Source organism: Chamaea fasciata, unplaced genomic scaffold (genome assembly GCF_029207755.1).
Source record: "Chamaea fasciata isolate MVZ Bird 193981 ecotype frontalis unplaced genomic scaffold, bChaFas1.0.hap1 SCAF_4, whole genome shotgun sequence".
Taxonomy (NCBI): domain Eukaryota; kingdom Metazoa; phylum Chordata; class Aves; order Passeriformes; family Sylviidae; genus Chamaea; species Chamaea fasciata.
The window spans coordinates 39,647,816-39,667,267 of record NW_027094089.1 but is presented as its reverse complement, the minus strand read 5'-3'; the positions used below and the strand labels follow the sequence as shown (position 1 = coordinate 39,667,267).

Sequence of the window (19,452 nt, the reverse complement as noted above, 5' to 3'; positions counted from 1 at the left end):
TTAATTAGAAGACTTTGATTTGTTTTGCTGAAGAAAGCATTCAGATTGCTGAATCCATGTAAAACTGATATAAGAATATTGACATGAGACAGAACTCACATTTGCACTAAAAAATAGTTTCCTGATCTAGAAAAAAGAGTATCATTAATACTTTTTCTTCCTAGAATAAGTTTGAAAAAACCTTCAGTGACTTAACCTGGTTTGACAGTAGTGATCACTGCAATGATTTAAAAGGGAAGTAAATATATATGTATATATATATATATATATATATATATATATATAAAAAATGTATTCTGAAACACACATATGCTACTCTAGATTTTCAGACACTACTTCAAATAAAGTAAGTTGTACTAATGCAATCTATATTGCAGCATATATGCAGGACAAAAGAACAGGAGCATGACACAGCAGCTCTCACCAGTTACTTTTTAAAAGTTGTATTTGAAATAGAGAAAATGGAAGAAGTGGAAATTAATACAATCTTAACTCATGATCAACAGATCATGAGTTAAATCTATTAAAATGTGACTACTATTGTGCCAAAATGAACAAACTTCCTTCAGCATTCTGTTTAAGTGAGTTAAACTTTTCTTGATACATTCTCACTTGAGGCTCAAGAATCCATTACAAATGTCTAAACCAAGACTGGATAACATATGTCTTGTGGCTTTTTCATATTATCATTTTAATTTTAAAAATATCTCAAGAGGTAAAAAAGCAGTGAAGATGAAAGTATTTCTATTAAAAGAAAAAAAGAAAGAACTCTGCACAATTTAATTAGCTAAGAAACCAGAGCTTTGTTAAAAATTGTAAATATAATAAAGATTATTGCTCAGCCACAGAAAAAAAAATCTCCCAGCATGCCTCTGAAGAAAAATATTTAAATTCACCAAAAGATCAATTACTGTTTGCAAGGATAACTATGAAAGTTAATGGAGAGCACTGGCAAGCACTGTTCTCCTAATAAGCTGGTAAAGTACCACGGATAAATTAATACAAAGTGTTAATGCTTTAGAGACTATGGCTCTCCCAAAACACAGCTCAATCACATACAGAAAATAAACAGAGGAAGGGCATAGCCAAGACTCTGAAAAAAACACAGTCCACAAGTTAATATACAAACCCTTGTTACATTTTGGCATTAGTGAGTATTCAAATACTTTTCAACAAAAGTATTCTTCCTCAGCTGGCTCCTCTTAAGATCTGCCCTTAAGGCAACTCATTTGCTACCTCCTCTTCATCTGAATTTCAGCCTGTACGGATTTGCTGAGTCATGCACACAGGAATGAAGCAGGAGAACTTCAGCAATCTTACACTTGGACCTAAAAGATGTATTTTAAGAAGCCTAGTGCTCTCTTACACATTTTCCTAGGAAAAGCTAAAATGGAAAGAAATATGACAAAAGAATACTCTTTAACTCTGTACGTTTTGAATTTTCACAAAGCTTAGTTAGTGCAGTTCAAATGTGCTACTGCTGTCTCAGGTGCTTTTAAACTATGCCTTAGGCAATGAAAAATAATGTACTTATCACCTCAGCAATGGGATCTTGGTTATGAAGTCAGGGACCAGCCAACAGTCTCTTGGAATGGTTCATTGACAAGTGTCCATGGATATGAAAATCTCGGCTATTAGTAGAGGTTGTCCATCTTTTGATTTCTTTGGAGCTCGAAGATGAACTCCTGAAGAAAGCTACTGTCTGAGAAATCCATAGCCAGAACTGATAGCCAGGAGGCCAGACTAGATGACGGTTCTCAGGGGCCTGAAAATTGCTAGAAGATACATGAATAGATACATGAATGAACTAGAACAATGTGTTATTGTTTATGCTGTATTCACACATTTACATTCCACCACATATTTGCAAACACTCCAGCTGCATTCACTATGTTAACACTCAGTGTGGCAACCAGTGAAGTTGTTAGTGAGAGCAGCCGGGAGGAGCTGCATATTGTGATTTGAAAAGAGTACATATTTATCCCAAGGAATCAAGAATGCCTCCTTTCAGGGCTGAACTGAATTGATTGTGTGGGAAAAGTTCCCAAGAGATGAACAAAAATGCCTCCGTGTCATGGAATTACTAATAGCCTACTGGCATATATGACAATGAATCCTGAAAGTATAGCAATGGGTAAATGAAAGGAGCATCTCAGAATGAAACCTCAGGCAAGCCAGCTGTAATTTGTGAAAAGTAACCTCAGTGCCAGGAAATACCCCTACTTATCATAGCGATTTAAAAATCCAAATTTTGTCAGGCAAAGAGCCTAGGTGTTCTGTGCCCAGAGCTGTTAGAGCACCTGCAGAGGTTGTGTAGAGCATGTGAAGACAGAGCAAGGCATGATTCCAGAAATTTAGAATTAAAATCCTGTAGCAGAAGCTGAACACATTAAATCATGCACTTTCTGGTTTCTCGAGTCTTTGTATTAGCTATTCTCTATATCCTCAAAAACTACAGAGCACCAATGAATAATGTTAACCCCATATAAGTGAAGTTTTTATTCATTTATTTCCTTGGTCTTCAAAGCAACAGATTTCCTGGCAGACCCTTAATTCAGAGGCCTAATCCTTCTTTCAATTTATGTGAATTCTTTGAGGAGATACTTCTCAATACAGAATGCTCTAATTACCCTTTTCTTTGCCCTTATATCATCCTCCCATTTCTCTGCTGTTCAGCAGAGCCTGGTTCACACTCTTGAGGTATTCTCCCAAAAAGAGAGATCTTAGTAAAGGTATAGAGAACTGAAAAGCAGAGAATGCAAGAATAGAAAAGAACCTGCTTGCAAAAAGGCTGTAATTAAAAGGTTGTGAAAGAGCAGGGATCAGAAGTACAAGAGGAAGATGGATAAAGGCAGGGTTTATGCCTTATGAAATTTGGACTTCATATTCTGCTCTTACAAGTTCATTATGCAGTTTGGGGCAAAATGCTTAAAACTTACCTATGCCCAAAATAATCTGGTGATTTGCCTGTGTTTAAACTGCTATTGTTACAGTTCACAAGCAACTACAGAAATAACCCAGTCACCTTAGCAAGCTCTGGAGAAGGTCCAAACTACCCTGCATTCCTCTGATTCAGAAAGCCTATATATTGACAACATTATTACTGATATCTTCCTTCTTTAAACCAAGAATTCCACCAGTAATAATAAAGGATATGTTCTGTGGGACCTAAGCTTCTAACAGGCAATGACTTCAGATGCTCTTCTTCGGATGCAATAGATGTGTCTAACCCCATGTGACTCAGTGTATGAACTGGACATGAAAACCAGAGGCACATTTGTAAAATGCTGTAAGCCAAAACACTGAGCATCACATGTGAACCCACCTCTCCCTCCCAGTATGTAGATCATGCAACCAGCCAAAGGCAAGCTTTCTGTATTCCAGGAGAAAGGTGCACACTGATGGCTTCAGCCTCAGCCTCTGATATTTGTCCCTACCCTTCAAAGGAAGCACAGGCATGTACGAGGGGAAAAAAATGAATCAAGTCCCTTAAGAGCACAAAAATAAATCCTACCAGATGATTTCCACCAGACTTGTTAATGCGTGTGCAGGAAATCTGGCAGACTGTTGATCACTCTTAGGACGTGACCAGCTACACAGAACCATCAAATCTCAGAACTTAAAAACTCCTGAGAGGAAACAAAAAGGTGCTGTACGGATTTTTTTTTTTTTTACCCAAAAAAAGGGGAAGCATTTGGTACCCATATATATGAGAAGCAGAAAACACTGTTCCTGCATTTCACAACTTACTTTAGAAGTAAAAATATTGCAGGCGTTCTCACTAAAAAAAACCAAAACAAATCCCACATGCAAATGTGAACTGGCAAGACTATTTCACAACCAGAATTCTATCCAAGTTGTATATTTTAGAATATTCAGGGGAAGTGAAAAAATTAGGGTACAAAAAGTACCCTAATTACCAGCAAGTTGGTGTTCCATAATATTAATTGTTATAATAACATTCAAATAAATAGATCAAACAATGATAACACAGACACAAGGAAAACTATTATTTCATCAGTAACTTGGTATTAGTAGACTTCACCACTTCTGACCTGCACAAATTGTGTGTTCCTACATTTAGAAAAGACATTAAAACAAAGTATTTCCCTTACTTTTCTTCCACAGCAGGTAATGCTTGCACTTGAACAATAACAAGAAACAGCAGGAATCAGTTCAAGCAGTATCTTGGGTTGCAAACAGAGAAAATACAGCTTATTGTTATATTGAGCAATTCTGTTTCAATTTTAATAAATTCTTTAATTAGGAAAAAAACCCACCAACATCTCAGCTGCCACATGAGGCTATTACATTCTTCCTGTTTTTTACACTATAAAAGTATTTGGAAATCAATGACTCAAGCAGCACAGAAAGTACTGAAAATAGAAACACCAGTCGCTCAGCAGGATACAGCATCCTTGAACTTTCAGATGAGAATGGTTAAGAAAGAATAATTCCTGTAAAATATGGCACTTTCATCCAAATGATAACTTCTTTTATAGAGTTTCCAGAAAACTTTTATAATTACCATTATAAAATAGCATTATGGAAAGCAGTATTCTACTCGGTCAGCATAAGGCACACAATTCTAGAAAAAGATTATACATAATAGCACTTACCAAGCCTTATCTCCTGTGAAGATTACTGTCCTTTTGTAAGTCACAATTAGACACATTATAAAAATGCAAAACCTCTCATCAAAATGCAATTCATTAAGGAAATGTTCATTATTTTTGTCACTCCTTTATTCTTCCATTCAATTTGGAAAAATTTTTCCATTCCCAGAATAATTTTCTTTTACTTCACAATACCAACTGCTTAAGTAAAAAGTTGTCTTTTAGGGCCATCCCTACTGTCCTGGCTACATTTCTGTATCACTCAGTCTTATCAAATTCTAAGATTTGGTCACTACATTTCAGCATGTCAGTGATAGTCTAAAATTCACCTTTATTAAAAAGCTTCCATCAAGAAGATTTGATTCATCATTATAGCACCAAAAAGCAATACATGGGCTTGGAGGAAGATGAAAATCCCAGAGCCTCCACTGAGTTTACTCAGTGGAGGCTTGAGAGCTGCTGGGTGGCTAAGAAGGAGTGAAGAATCACACAGAAGGGGACATTCAGGCTTGCTGAGGCAGGAACAGCCCTGTATTTATGAAATACTGCTCCAACTGCTTTATTCCACAAACTTGGATGCATTCCTTGACAGCCAGATTGAAGCCAAAGGCTCCTGCCATCAACCATGTATCTCTCCAGCTACTTGGAGGAACCACAATGGGAATTCCAAAGGAATTCAGAAACAGAAATTTTCTTCACACTTTGGCAAGGGACACTAAAAGTAGGATTTCTTGGATCTCCATTTTCACTTTAGCACAAAGCCCTTCTCATAAGACATTCTTAGAAAGGTGGTCAGTGTCCAAGGAAAAGTTAAATGATAACAGAAACCAATCATTCATTCCACACAGGTAAGTTTCTTTTGATTTGCACCTCATTGTATCTTTTATCTTCAAAACTAAAGAGGTATCCTTTCCAAGAACAAGTAGCAACAGCACTTCATCTACTCAGTCTGCTTTAGCTTCTTTAAGACCACCCTATGAAGTTAAATTATAGTTTTGCCCTCTATCCTCAGTTCAGATTTAAATAAAACAAAATACGTCATGAGAATCATGGGACCTACAACATGTTGAAGTGCACAGTGAAAGCTAATTTAAGTGCTAGAAATTAGGTGAAAAAGTGATCTTGGGTTTAATGGATATTAAAGAAAGGCTTTATTCCTGAACATAACAGCTTCATAAAGGTAAATTCGTGTTTCTTAACAATCCAGCTCTTAATACCCATAATATCATGTCAATGTACAAAATGTCAAGAGTAAAGAATACAAAGAAATGCTAAGAATAAAAAAGGAAAACCACTCAGAGGACATTGGATATATTACTTTTAAACTAAAATAACTGGGCTATATTTGTCATGCACTTTCCTCTCGGTAAGCTGCTGGGCAAAACTGAAACACTGATTGTATATTTATGCTTAAGCATTCCCTAAACATTCTGATATCCATGAAATACATACGTGCTAACATGTCTTTACCTTGTAAGAGGAGTTCTTGTAACAGTACTGTTCACAAATGTCACTTCTGTAAAATTGCCAGGCTGACATACAGCCTGTTTTCCTAAGACCAAAAATAACTTCTTTTGTCTATACTTGAAGTAAACAGTTTCAATCACATTTCAGTTAAATAGCTTGATTTCTTTATTTAGACTGCTTTTTCAATATATTCCAAGTGGACTTTACATACTGATCCATTTACTAAAGCTGAAAAACCCTAAACAAGATCAGAGCCACCTAGTACTGTTCATTTATTCAATTATTTCAGGGAGAAGGACTGAGTCTCTGTATGTCTCTGATGAGTCAATACAGGCTCACGCACAACAAGAATTTGATCAAGAGAGATGTTACTCAAAGACAATTTTTTTGTGAAAACATAGCAATTTCATAGTTTCAGAAGATCATTTTAAAAGGTGACAAAATGTGCAAGAACTCAACAAATGCAGTTTCTGTTGCTGCAATACTACTGTATTAATGACAGATTTCAATACTCCAAAATTTCTAACAGCTAATAAACCACTTTTATCAAAGTATATATCTATTTAATATTGTCATTTGTTTAAACTAATGATTCAGGTGACCCTAGAATGCTTTGAAGTATATGCATTTAGCATGCAAGACTCCCTTGCTTTTCAGGCATGGAAGTAAACTCACTATCCAATAAAATTTACCAACAAGAGTATAAAAAAAAGAACCAACTAAAAAACCAAAACAAAAACACAAGCAAAACAAAACTTAACAACCCAGAAAGTGTAAGTCATTTTCCTCAGTACTCCACTGCAGTGATGAATGGATAAGCTTTAAGAAAATACAACGTAAATTCTCCAAGCAATTTTGAGGCTGATGCATTAATTTTTATCTTCTGACCCTGGTTGCTCCAACTCAACAGAATATACAAATCCAATCATTTTCAATTATCTGAGTAGTCCCATAAAAGGAAACAGAAGTATCACAGGTGTAACTTGTACCACATGTAAACAGTCTGTTGGATCAGAGCTCCCACACAGCAACATGTAAGAACAACAGTGAAATCCTATTGAATAGTTCAGGACTTGAAAGGCAAGACATTGACATTATTTTAAAACATACCAAGAAAACAAGCAAAAAATCTGAGAACTTGTATGGTACTCAAAGGAAACAGATCTTTCATATTACTGAGTGAGTATGTAATTTTCTTGGAGAAGAAAACAAAACTTGGAAAGCTAATGAACTGATAACAATTAAGTATGGTGCTTAATGGGCTATGCACCTGTGTGCACATACTTGTGTGGTCCAGGTAAGATAAGGCATTTATGACTTCTCTTTCCTACATGGACTCTCTTTGCCAGATGGTATATAAACTCATTCTGTAGCTTTTCATCCAGTCAAGAATTTACAGAATGCTCTACATCCTGCTCTCAAGATTAGCAAGAAAGAAATTATCTTTGATACCTCTGCTCTTTTTCCCAAAGTTAGAAGTAAACAAAGAGTTTCAGATTGCTACGCAGTGGGAACACAAACACTGACTACATAGATGACGTAAGTTTTACTGTCTTATAAAGTACAGGACAAGAGCAGGAACGCAGCCATTAAATAGCTGAACACTCTGCAAACCACAGCACAGGGTACCAGTAAGACCTCATCAGAACTGAGACAGGCAAATCGGCAAATACAGTGATCCATTTGCAAAAAATATGATTCAATTTGGCAGAGAAACAGGAAAAGGATGCTAGGAATTTCTGGGAATGGAAAGCTTATTTATATTAGCATAGGATTGCAACACAATGGCAATTAGGGAATAAAATTTGCTCTTTAAATGTCAGAGGTAGCATTACAGGAAAGTCTTAGGATGAAAGATAACTCTTATACATACAGAAAAACAAGGAGGGAAGACTTTGAAAAGGGATCCAATAAAAAAGTTCATTGTTCTCAGAGCACAGATACTGGTCAAAAACTTAGTTGCAATAGCAAAGGTAAACCACCTAAGTACAATAAAACATACTATACTAATAATCATACTGCTCAAGATGTCTTTCAGTTTCATTCCACACCTATTATTTTTTTCCCTTACATGATGCTTTGCTTTCGATATCCAACCCTAAAATGGTATGGCTTGTTTCAAATCCCCTGCCATGGGAAGGAACCTCCCACCAGCCCAGGCTGCTCAAAGCCCCATCCAACCTGACCCCGAACATCTTCAAAGATGGGGCATCCACCTGTACCAATGCCTTACCACCCTGACAGTAAAGAACTTCTTGATAATATTTTATGTAAATCTACCTTCATTCCATTTAAAACAATCCCTACTTGTCCTGTCACTACATGCCCTTTACAAAAGTTCTTCTCTGGCTTTCTTATAGGCCCTGTTTGGGTACATGATGGCTGCAATAAAGTCTCCTCGGAGCTTGCTCTTTTACAGACAGAACATCCTCAGCTTTCTCAGCCTTTCTTCACAGGAGAGGTGCTCCAGTTCTATGACAATTTTTGTGACTCTCCTCTGCACTAGCTCCAGCAGGTCCATGTCCTTCTCATGGTGGGAACCCCAGAGCTGGATGCAGCACTGCAGGTGGGGTCTCACCAGAGCAAAACAGAGGGACAGAATCCCCTCCCTCGCCCCACTGACCACACTGATTTTGATGCAGCCCAGGACACGGTTCTCTGGACTGCATCCAGCTTCTCATCCAGTAGCACTTCCAAATCCCTCCTCTCTGGGCTGCTTTCAACCCATCCTCTATCCAGCCTGTATTTGGGCTTAGGTATTTATTTGTCAAAGTATTTATATGTCAAAATAGATTCATGTAATCAGGATAAACATTCAAACACACAGCCATACAGCTGCAGTAATAAATATGCTGAAGTACCAAATAATATTACAGTATATTATTTTGCTATGAAAATAATAAAATGCTATACCAGTAGTTGTAGTAATGCAATCCCTACACCTTTAGCAGGTGCTTCCAAATAGGGAGTTTCATTTTACCTTTTGACATGTTAAGAAGTTAGCTGGAAAGTTCTGTGGATTTCTCTTTATAATTGGCTCAGAGCCAGCCCAGGAGTGTAGACTGGACCCTGGAAATGTTACTCAAAGACTCTTGGTACACTCATTGGGCCAAGGGCCAAAATAGTCCACCTAAGCAATTAGGTACTAAAGAGAGAGAACAAAGGAACTCCACACTTAAGGCTTTTCAAGATGTGGTAGCAAGGTGTCTGAGGTTTTCTCAGGCACCTGTGCTCAGTTTATTATTTGTTTTCTGCAACGTTTTGTTACTTTGTTATTTTTTCATTATTAAAACATTTCATTTACAAAACATCCTCCAAAAGCAGTCTCACTAATTATTGTAGCCACTTTTCTGCAAGGCTGGACCCTCAGAGTGTAGAGTGTAAACCCACACAAGTAGCCTCTAAGATGAAAAGAACTTATTTCACTATATGATTTGGTAACTCTTGAATCTGGTTACAAAACCAGAATAACAGTAACAAAAATTACAGGTCTCGAATAACTGGGGGCAGGAGAGAAAAATCTAACTTTGGTAATGAATTTTAAAATGTGAGTCATTAATATTTTAAACATAGAAAATGGAAAAAGGTCAGAGAGGTCTACTAAGTAACTCCTAACTATATACCAAAGTCTCCAGAAGATTCCCTTTCAGACTAGGTGTCAGGATAGATATTCATTAGCAATGAGAAGTGTTATTCCAACATCTGAACTATTTTAGATCTAATTAATCAGCAGGAGAAATACAAATGGTGTCGATATACCAGCCAACACTTCTCCTCTGGGAGTGGCATACAAAAGCTGAACAGCTCCTTAAATATCCACTATTGAGTAAAACTTTCAGAACTAAAATATAAGGTATTGTTCAAAATAGCAAGGTTTCACAAAATGAAACCACAAGCACAGCAGCCGTCATAATAGAAACTCATATGAAATCTCTTTGCTGTCAGTTTCTGTGAAGAAATACAAACTTTCAAGACCAAGATTTGGATAACAACCTTGTGGACCCACTTAGCCACTCTTGTCTCTCCAATTCTTGTGTATATTTCCCTGCTCTGTAACAATGGTATTACTCTTTCTCTCACGCTTGTGCCCACAGTAGTTGGTAATGCAAATAATTTCCATAAACCAAAGGTTTGAGGTGTCACATAAATCATTCCATTATCAGGACTACCATACATGTTCTGAATTGTAAAATTCAGCAATTCTAAAAAGGAGCATATTTCAACTTGCTTCTGAAATTAGTGAAAAATCTTTTCAGTATAATTACTAATAAACAGCGGTAATCCATGCAGTTTCTGTGGGGGGTTATTACTGGCAGAGTATTTAACCTATGTGCTGCTACTGGAAGCACACAAGGGACTGTGACAACAACCTCTGTCAATGAGCGCAAACATTCCTGCTGGCCAACAGAAGCCAATTCCTCATCCAGGAGCAGCATTCAGCTGGCTGGCCTTGGCACAGCAAGGTCATGATAACCCCCATGCCTGCAGCAACAGGCAGCTTCACCAGGAGTGACAGCCCCTCCCAAGGTACCAGGCTGTGCTTTACTGACTTACTACAAGAATTCTGTGTTTACAGAAAGAGCAATAAAACCTGGTGACCGCAGGATCACAGTTTAACATAAGACAATGGAATCAAGTTGAAAAAGAGGAATTCAGGATAATGCTGTTCTTCAGTTATTTTGAAGACAAATACGTAGAATTCAAAAAAGAAAACAAACAATAGAGCACTGATTACTCCAAAAGTGAAAATTCCAGTCTGCTTCAGAATTAGCCTACACTGTTGAATAAGATAGGTCCATAAATATTCACCATTAAATATACTTAAGTAAAGGTAGTATTTGTCTTCAGCTTTGTCAGGAAAGCATTTTACTCCATCCCGATGGGATGTCCAACAGCAACGTGGAATAAAAAATAGTCAAGAACTAAAAAGACAAAGATGTGATTTTTAAAACAGGTATTGCTCTGAGAGACAAAGACTCCCTTTTGAAAATTAAACATGCAGAATAGTAGCATGAGGATAAGTCTGTTCACCAGCCTTTTAAATGTTTCATATGGGCTTTTAGGCCATGTTTTCACTGCCTTTAATGAAAGAACATGAAGACTGAAGAGAATAACACCTCTTATTAACCTTCAAAAAAACAGAATTGCATCGTTCACGGCATTCAGGGCTTATGAAAATTCAAACCTAGCAGCTGTTACAAATGATAAATTATAAGTTACAGATCTAGATATTTTCTGGGAAAGAAAGTGTATTCAATCAAATTTCAGAACTGATTTGAAACTGAAAATGGGCCAGAGGCATATGTCATTTTTTTTTTGTTTGCTTTATATTTTAATTCTTTTACTTACTTATAATCTGTTTTGCATGTCAACAAAAGCTTGAGGGGTGGGGGAAGAATTTCCAGTAACTGAGTTTATTTTTACAAAAAATACCATCTTTATTCTTAACACAATTTTACTAATATAACAATGCCAATGTTTCTTTATCCTCCCTTCAATACTAGTCTCTAAAGTGATTATAGCTAGAAAACGAGCTTTAAAGGCTAGGAAATTCAAAGAGTTTGTACGAGAGGAAGAAAAATAAGGCTATTTGGTTTTTCAGTAAAAGGATGGTATTCAGAGATTTGTTTCCATATGAAAAAAAAATTAGCAGTTTTATATCCTCACACAATCCTGTGCTCATGGCCACAGACAAGGCAACATGATAACTACTAGGCAGTGTAGCATCTTATTGTAATTGTAATGAAAACTCCAAATACAATTACATTTTGGTTTTATCCAGACTAAGTTAACCCGTACTTAACAGTGTGCCTTACCCACCCACACAGGGTGCTGAAGTGATCTTTTTCCTTTTTCAACAGAAGTTTCTGATCAGGACTCAGACAGAATAACATTTATGCTGACATGTCTAAGATACTTGACTGGTACAAACATGAGTAGCTAAAAATTACATGTGCTTTGTAACCATTGTTTCATATCACTTCTCCATGGAAAAACATCTTCTAAAATTAATACAATACTGCACACAAGTGAAGTCAATTGCATATTAATTTTACTATGACTAACAAATCTGTATCACTGTTTTTGCTTTAGACTTGCAGTATATTTGAAGTGCAATCTAGACAAGATACTTACACAAACAATTTCCACCCTTCCCCGCTTTTTCCCTCCTTCATGCAGTATCCATATAATACACAAACATTTCATCACTTTTATTTTTCCAAGGTTCCTGCCATAAAGCATCATTTAGTCACAGCAGACAAGACCTGCACAGGGTTCAGAAAATACTAGATGCTCTGGAAACTGTTAGGTTGACTGTGTTTACTCTTTTTAATGACAAATTTGGTAGTATGACAGTAATGACAGATTTACATGTAGATGTATTCATACTTTTTCATATTTTTCTTTGGGAAATGGGATCTGAAACAGAACCCAAAGAATAGATTCAAATGTTCCTAGGAAAAAAAAAAAAGAGGAAAAAAAAAAAAAAAAAAAAAAAAGCAGTATTCTTCTTCATAAGCTCTGGCCCCAAGACTAAAGAGCCATCCTTGCTCCCAAAAAAATGAATGAAGAATTCTCTGATCTTCCTAAGCCAGCTTTTGCTCTTTTCAGAGACTTTCCAATGGAAAGATTTGCATTACGGTCTTCTTTCCTGAAACTTTTTCATTTTCTCCTTGGAAAAAAAAAAAGAAGTCTTAGATTTTTCTTTTCTCTATAAAAGAGTGACCTTTGCAGTCAGACTCCACAGAGTCTTTAATGCTGTTCTTTAATTACTTTTACAATGTCACAGATTTTGGGAGGTAGGGGTGAGGGGGATGGAGAAGAGCGGAAACAGGAAGGAAAACATAAAAAAAGCAATCAGCCTCGCAGAACTCTAATATCAAGCATTTCAAATGCAGATAGTTCCCACTCCTTTTCTTTTCCTACAGAATGAAAAATGGCTCCAGATTTGGAGGAAACAAAAACAAAGTCATTGCCAGCAAAGGAACCATGCCACCAGCACCGAAAGAAATTTAATGCTGAAATGTTCAGAGGTGACCCCTTCCTGTAGAAAAGGATCCTGAACCTATTTCAGACCACTAATTTAATCAACAGTGGGATGATGCTGCCCCCTCTAGTGTATTAACAGAAGTGCTGCATACAAGACACAGAGATTTGTTGTTTAGGGCTTTTTATTTGTAGAAGAAAAAGCATCAGCTGTATCCAGTTTCAGTTACTTCACTTCAAATGACTTCATTAACTTCATATGCACAAACTGAAATGAATTCACGGAAAAGCAGCAGCATGAAGTAACATTCAGAGAACACCGTGAACCAAAAAACTGAAAAAACAATCTGTTTGTAATCAAATAATTGATCAAGGGCATATATTTCACAATTTGATACATTCAGAAGACTGCTACAAGAGAGATCTGTGCTCCGTGGTCTTTTTCATGGTAAAACTACTAAACAGACAAAATTGCAGTCACAGACATTTAGGGTCAATATCGATAGAGCTGGAAAGAAAATTTGCCCCAGTAGAATGAATAGAAGAAACTTAAGAATTTCTGCCACTAGGAAATGCAAACAACAGTTGAGAATTATTTGCCAATAAAGGCTTAGGCATGAATTTCCATGAATTTTCTTTTGCTTTCCAGCTCATCACTTCCACCGTAAATTCAAAAAGACAAACACAGATAGTGTGGTAGTGAGGCCAGCAATTACTTCCTACTTGCCACTTTCTCCATTTCACTGAGAGAAGCATGCAAATGTAGGGTAGCTTCCAGAACAACTGGGGCAGTTACCACAGGTATTTTCACATGCAGCCCAAAGACTCTATCTTGCTGCTTTACATCACTTCAGGCCAGACCACTACATGCTGCACCCAAAACATGTGTAGCCAGCTCCTCCTGTATCTAGAGAAACAATTATCAGTAACCTTCCTGCAGTAATGTAGAATTAATGCAAATCCAGCAGTATCTGCAGGATCCGGTTTTGCACCTCCTTCTTTACACTTTTCCATCTAGGCAGGCAATACAAGAAGCCTTTCCAGATTTAGAGACTGGGTGAAGATGAAAGGGATTTTGAAGAACATACAGTTCAAACTCCTTGCTCAAGGTTTTACACTGTCAAAAATGGCTAGATCTGTGTGTTCAACAAGTTTGGTCACTCCCAACCTGATTAAAAGTCTGGATCTGCCATAAGGGAACAGTAAATAAAAGTTTGCTGGATAAATTAAGGGTTTAGTTAATAAATTAGAAATTATTTATTAATACGCCTTATGAAGAATTGAGTCATCATGAGAGAATTATCTTCCCCAAATCAGTATGCTTTTTCATATGTACCATAATTTCAGGCTGTATTTGATTAAATGAATGACAGTACCTAAAAGAAAGAAAAACAAACTATACTGTTGTAACTACATACTGAAAGCAAACAATCAAACAATACATTTCCTTTACATTCCAACAAAACACAGTGAAAAAGCAGCACAGCAAACAGCTGTATTCACAAACTGGTTTTTAACATCAAGATCATTCCAATACCGTAATAACCATCTGAGCTTAAGCAGCCCATCTTGCAAGTATAAGAAGGTGCAATGCATGAACTGATCAGAAAATAAAAGTGTTAACTAAGCATTTGTTCATGATTGTGTTTCCCACACATTGTACAAAGGCCACAAAAAAAACCACTACGGAATTCGAAAGTTTAAAAAAAAGGATTCTAAAGGCTTTTCTAGTTGTACCAGAGTGGAAGTTAAAGAGCTGTCTTGCACTTTCACTATTACTCAAACAGCAAGTGTTGTATCTTTCTGGTATACAACATTTTGTCCTAAGCAAAGTAGTCTCTGCTCCTGGAAAGAAAAAAACTTGCTTTTGCAAGAACTGGTTACCACTGAATAGTGAAGAAAGTCTAAAGATAATGTTTTGTCAATCTACTCAGGACCAAGATACTGCAAGCACAATGGATTGCATCAATCAGAAATTGGAGATCACAAATATAACTTGGATTTCTATCAAATCACCATACAATTTGCAATACAGCTGAGCTGCTTCTTCATTCACTCAGCTTCTAGTTTTCGTTCTCCTGTAATACTCCTCTACGTGGGAATGTCCCTAGATATTTTTCTCTCCTATCACGTCTTTCTACGCCTAGTGTCTAGCTGCTGAAATTATGAAATTTTTAGTCTAAATTACCATCCAATTCACAGATTCTGTTTTAAGTGTTTTAAACATCCAAACAGTGCCTCTAGACATGAAAGAGCTGCCCAGACACATCAATGAGACCACAGCAGTCAGGCATCACTAGAAATTCCATTAGATTTTTAAGAAAGCCTGGGGGTTTTTTATCCAACCATATAAACTTGTATTGTATTTGGTTAGCCAACTTATGTTTTAGGTACCTCTATCAGTGCAATATAATTAAAAAATTATGATAAGTAATGTCATGCATTTTAAGTCTAAGCACTGATCTCAAATAAAAAATAAAGACAGCACTGTTAGAAAATGCACAGATTATAATGGAATCACTAATTCTGTTCTGTATAAAATTTTACCTATAATTTATTTGGGTTTTCAATTCTGCAGGGACAGACTTTCACTTTTTATTAAATTTAGTATGTTTCAAAATCATGTAACCAATGGTGCAGTCAAAAAAGTATTTCAAAATGCAGGCAACAAGAACAAAGATTAAATTACCTTAAAGTGTACAGAGACCGTTTCAGAGGAAGATTTCACTTCAGTGATAAACTTTTTGCAATTTACTGTCCCATAAAAGTCATAAAAATGAATGATGCAATAGTCATGAAATAAAAAATGAAAGGCAACTATATTTATAGGTGTATATCTATTAAGAAGTGTCTATTAAGAAGTGTTTTAATAACAGGCAGTATTTTATCACTATCAGCTTCAAATGCATTCTAGACTTGTATTTAAAATGTTTAGTCAACAACTACCACATTAAAATCCCAGATCCCATAAATCACAAGGCAAACTAAAACCTCTTAGTATACTAAGTCAAATTTACAAAGTCTGAGACTCTGTTTAGTGCTTAGCACTCTTTTTGTGCAGGCAAAAAAAAATCTTTTTTCTTTTTTTTTTTTTTTAATTTGCTGTTTCAAAAATAAGATAAAACATGACCACAGTTTAAGCATTTTGTGTCTTTTTTCTTCACCATGTCTGGAGTAATAAAAACAGGATGTAAATATTTCTGAAACTTCTTGTGAACAAATTTAGAAGTGCCTGAAATTTAGTCCACATTTAGCTACAAGGGACCAAACCTCAGCAGAATACGATGTATTGTTCCCAACAAGTAACAGCTTCCCTCTCTAAAATGCCTATTTTGTCAAATCACAGTAAGCCTTGGAGAAGTATCCAAAAAGTTCTGCAAGAAAGTTTTTGCCTTGTGGTATACACAGATCAGTGACAGTTATGGGGCAGGAAGCTTTCTGAGTTTGCATTGAGAACAGAGAAAGTTCATTTAATTTTTCATATTTCCTTGCTTTTATCCCTAGAGTTTGGTGGTTCAAATATTGATTTATTGTCTAGAAATGATGTTCATTGTTAGACTGCAGATTTTATTTGACTGGTAAATTTTGAAAAACATATAAATAAAAAACAATAAAGAAAGGATAGTTTCCAAAAAGACAGCTGTACTTAAAAGACAGATTTATATCTTTTAGGTAGGTAGAGAGACAAATTAGTTTGATTTTTAGATAACCACTTACTGCCATCTATGCAAAGATAATTCCTACAGTAGATGTATTAAGATATTAACTGACACAAAAATGGTCAGAGTAACGCATACACATGCAACAGTAAACCTAGGAAATGGACCAGCATACAAGACATTTTCATTTTAACTAAGATTCAAGATCTTACACACAACTTAAAATAAACTTCCAAGGTATGAGGAATTCATTAAAAATTACTGCAGATCTACTGACCTTTGAAAGAAATAAGTCAACTCTCTTTAAGACTATATACATACATTCAAGCTATCTAATGTCTTCATATACACTACACCACTTCATCCAATCCCAGTTTTCATAATCATATACATAGAATTTCTGGATTTTTTTTTAAGGAGAATTTTGGCAACATTGCCAAAACAATTCTTGGGTTAAAATTTTCCATGACATTGTCTGCCTCAGACTTTTTATTCAGGTTCTTAAATTCTTTTAATTATTTTTGGCAAACACTGATTTAGCTTTTCCAAGAATTCTCAAAAAATATTCTAATTTCTTTGTCTCAAGACTGTTATTCTTCTTCCTGATACCTTTGCATATATCATTATACACCTTCTACAAAAGAGAGAAATGCTATGAAAAAGCAGCACACTGTCCTGTAATCAAAGAATGTTACACAGATGTACCCTTTAATGTCTGTGCCTGAATCTGCAGCCTTTAACTCCATAATGCTATACAAGTAATTAACTCAGGATCATTTATGAACCATGCATCAATTTTACAGACTGCTCCCCCAACAATCCACAATTAGATATTCAATGAAATGACAGCTCAATCTTTTTTCTCACAAACAGCAACACTTCAAACAAGCGAACTGACTCTCAAGGCTGGGCATCTGTGGTGAAAAAAATGCAGTCACTGTTATCTGCAGCAGTTTTTCATATATGTGCATCTTGCATGTGGCATTTTATTTTGTCATTTGTTTTGGTGACATTTATAGATCAAATCAGCAGGGTGGAAAAGGACCTTGAGTTCCATAAGTGATTTTAGCCAAGCACAATGTCTGGTTCCTACTGGTTGGCAAATAATGATGAAACTGGATTACAACAGACTAAGCTTTACTTCTGTGTACGTGTTGTGGATGAAGGCATAGAAGGAAAGAAAACCAAGACTGCAAAACCAGAAGTCAATTTTTCTGAACTGAAAACTGGTAGCAGTGAGCCTAAACACCACAGATCAGGTTATTGAACACTTTCTATCACGATATAAAAAATATACAAAGTGCTGTGACAAATGTCACAGATGAAACCACAAAATACAAATCCGTGTACACTCATTCATGTAAAAATGCTGAGTCTCTTTCACCATTAGACCAGTCACACCTGCTGCTGATAATCAGTCTACTGTTCTTGAGCCTTGACTTCATTTTGGCTGTACATCTATTTTTCTAGAGATGTGCTTAAGAATAAAAGGCTGCTGGTGCTCTCTAAGAGATAGTTTACCAATATTTTTGTACTGAGAAGTGAAAAAAAAAAAAAAAAAAAAAAGAAAAATAAATTATAACCATAAAAAATCCCTACTGTTTCTCTTCTTTCAGTGTCAAATACAGGCAATGAACAAAGTTATTTTTTTTAAATCTGGAAGTAGTTTTTAAAGCCTTGAAGGTTTAAAATAAATCCTTCACACTAAGTTTTTTAAGGGAATACTTTAAAAAGCTAGGACGCTTTTTTAAAAAAGCTTTTTAAAAAAAGACTGAAGCAGTACTTCTGTCTTCTGCAAATCATGGGTTAGGTGACACAAGCTTCATGAAGAAACCACATCAGTGTGGTCAGATTCAAGTAACTAACACAGAAAATTTCAATTTAATGCATTAAAATGAACTGTTAGAAAGCAGGTATTTTCCAGCAATCAAACTAGGGGCTATTTTCAGCTATACTGAGAAAAAAACCCCCACAATTAAAGTAAGTAGTTGCATCCAATTCCATGACACAAAGATGAAATTACATCACTGCTAGCAGGTCCAACCTAATGGCAGGCAGTAATCATGCCACATACTTTATAGTTCAATGCAGGATCAGCAAATAGCTAGATTAATATCAATAATTTAGTGAGCAACTAGGAAGCTAGTCTTTTTTCTCCCCATCTACATTTACACAAAGGATGTTTATATAAGAATATTTAACAGTGCCTACAAGTACCAAGTGTTTAAATATATAAAATACAAATGAATACTTTAAACATATGCTCAGCCCAGAATGCAGACATAAGTATACCTGTAACACTTTTCTGAAAATGAATACATTGCTGCTAGATCAATTAAAACTTCTGTATAAGTAAGGACTTATTTTATCTGCATATTAGATTCACAATTAGTTACATTTAGATTAAGCCAAAACCAAATAAACCTCCTTAACTCTCAACGCTATATTTCTGTAATTTCACTGAAATATATTTCTAGTTACTAAATATTTCTGAAAATAATATCCTAAATATCAACTGTGAGGATGACTGGACACCAAGATCAAGGACAATACTGATCCTGGGACCTGCCAAAAGAGGAATTAAAACATAAGTATGTGCTGTACTGCTTTTTTAAGTGCATTTTATGAATGCAGTTATGATGGTCAATGTTTTAAATGCTATACTCTGCTATGTATATAGGATTAGACAGGAACATAATTCTACCTTCCCTAGATACATGAAG

General features: G+C 35.8%; 1 protein-coding gene across 2 annotated transcripts in view; it reads right to left on the bottom strand.

The window, feature by feature from the left end:
* The window catches only part of COMMD10 (COMM domain containing 10), a 105,542-nt gene that overhangs the window by 28,417 nt on the left and 57,673 nt on the right, over positions 1-19,452 (bottom strand). The gene's annotated exons all lie outside the window — the stretch shown is intronic.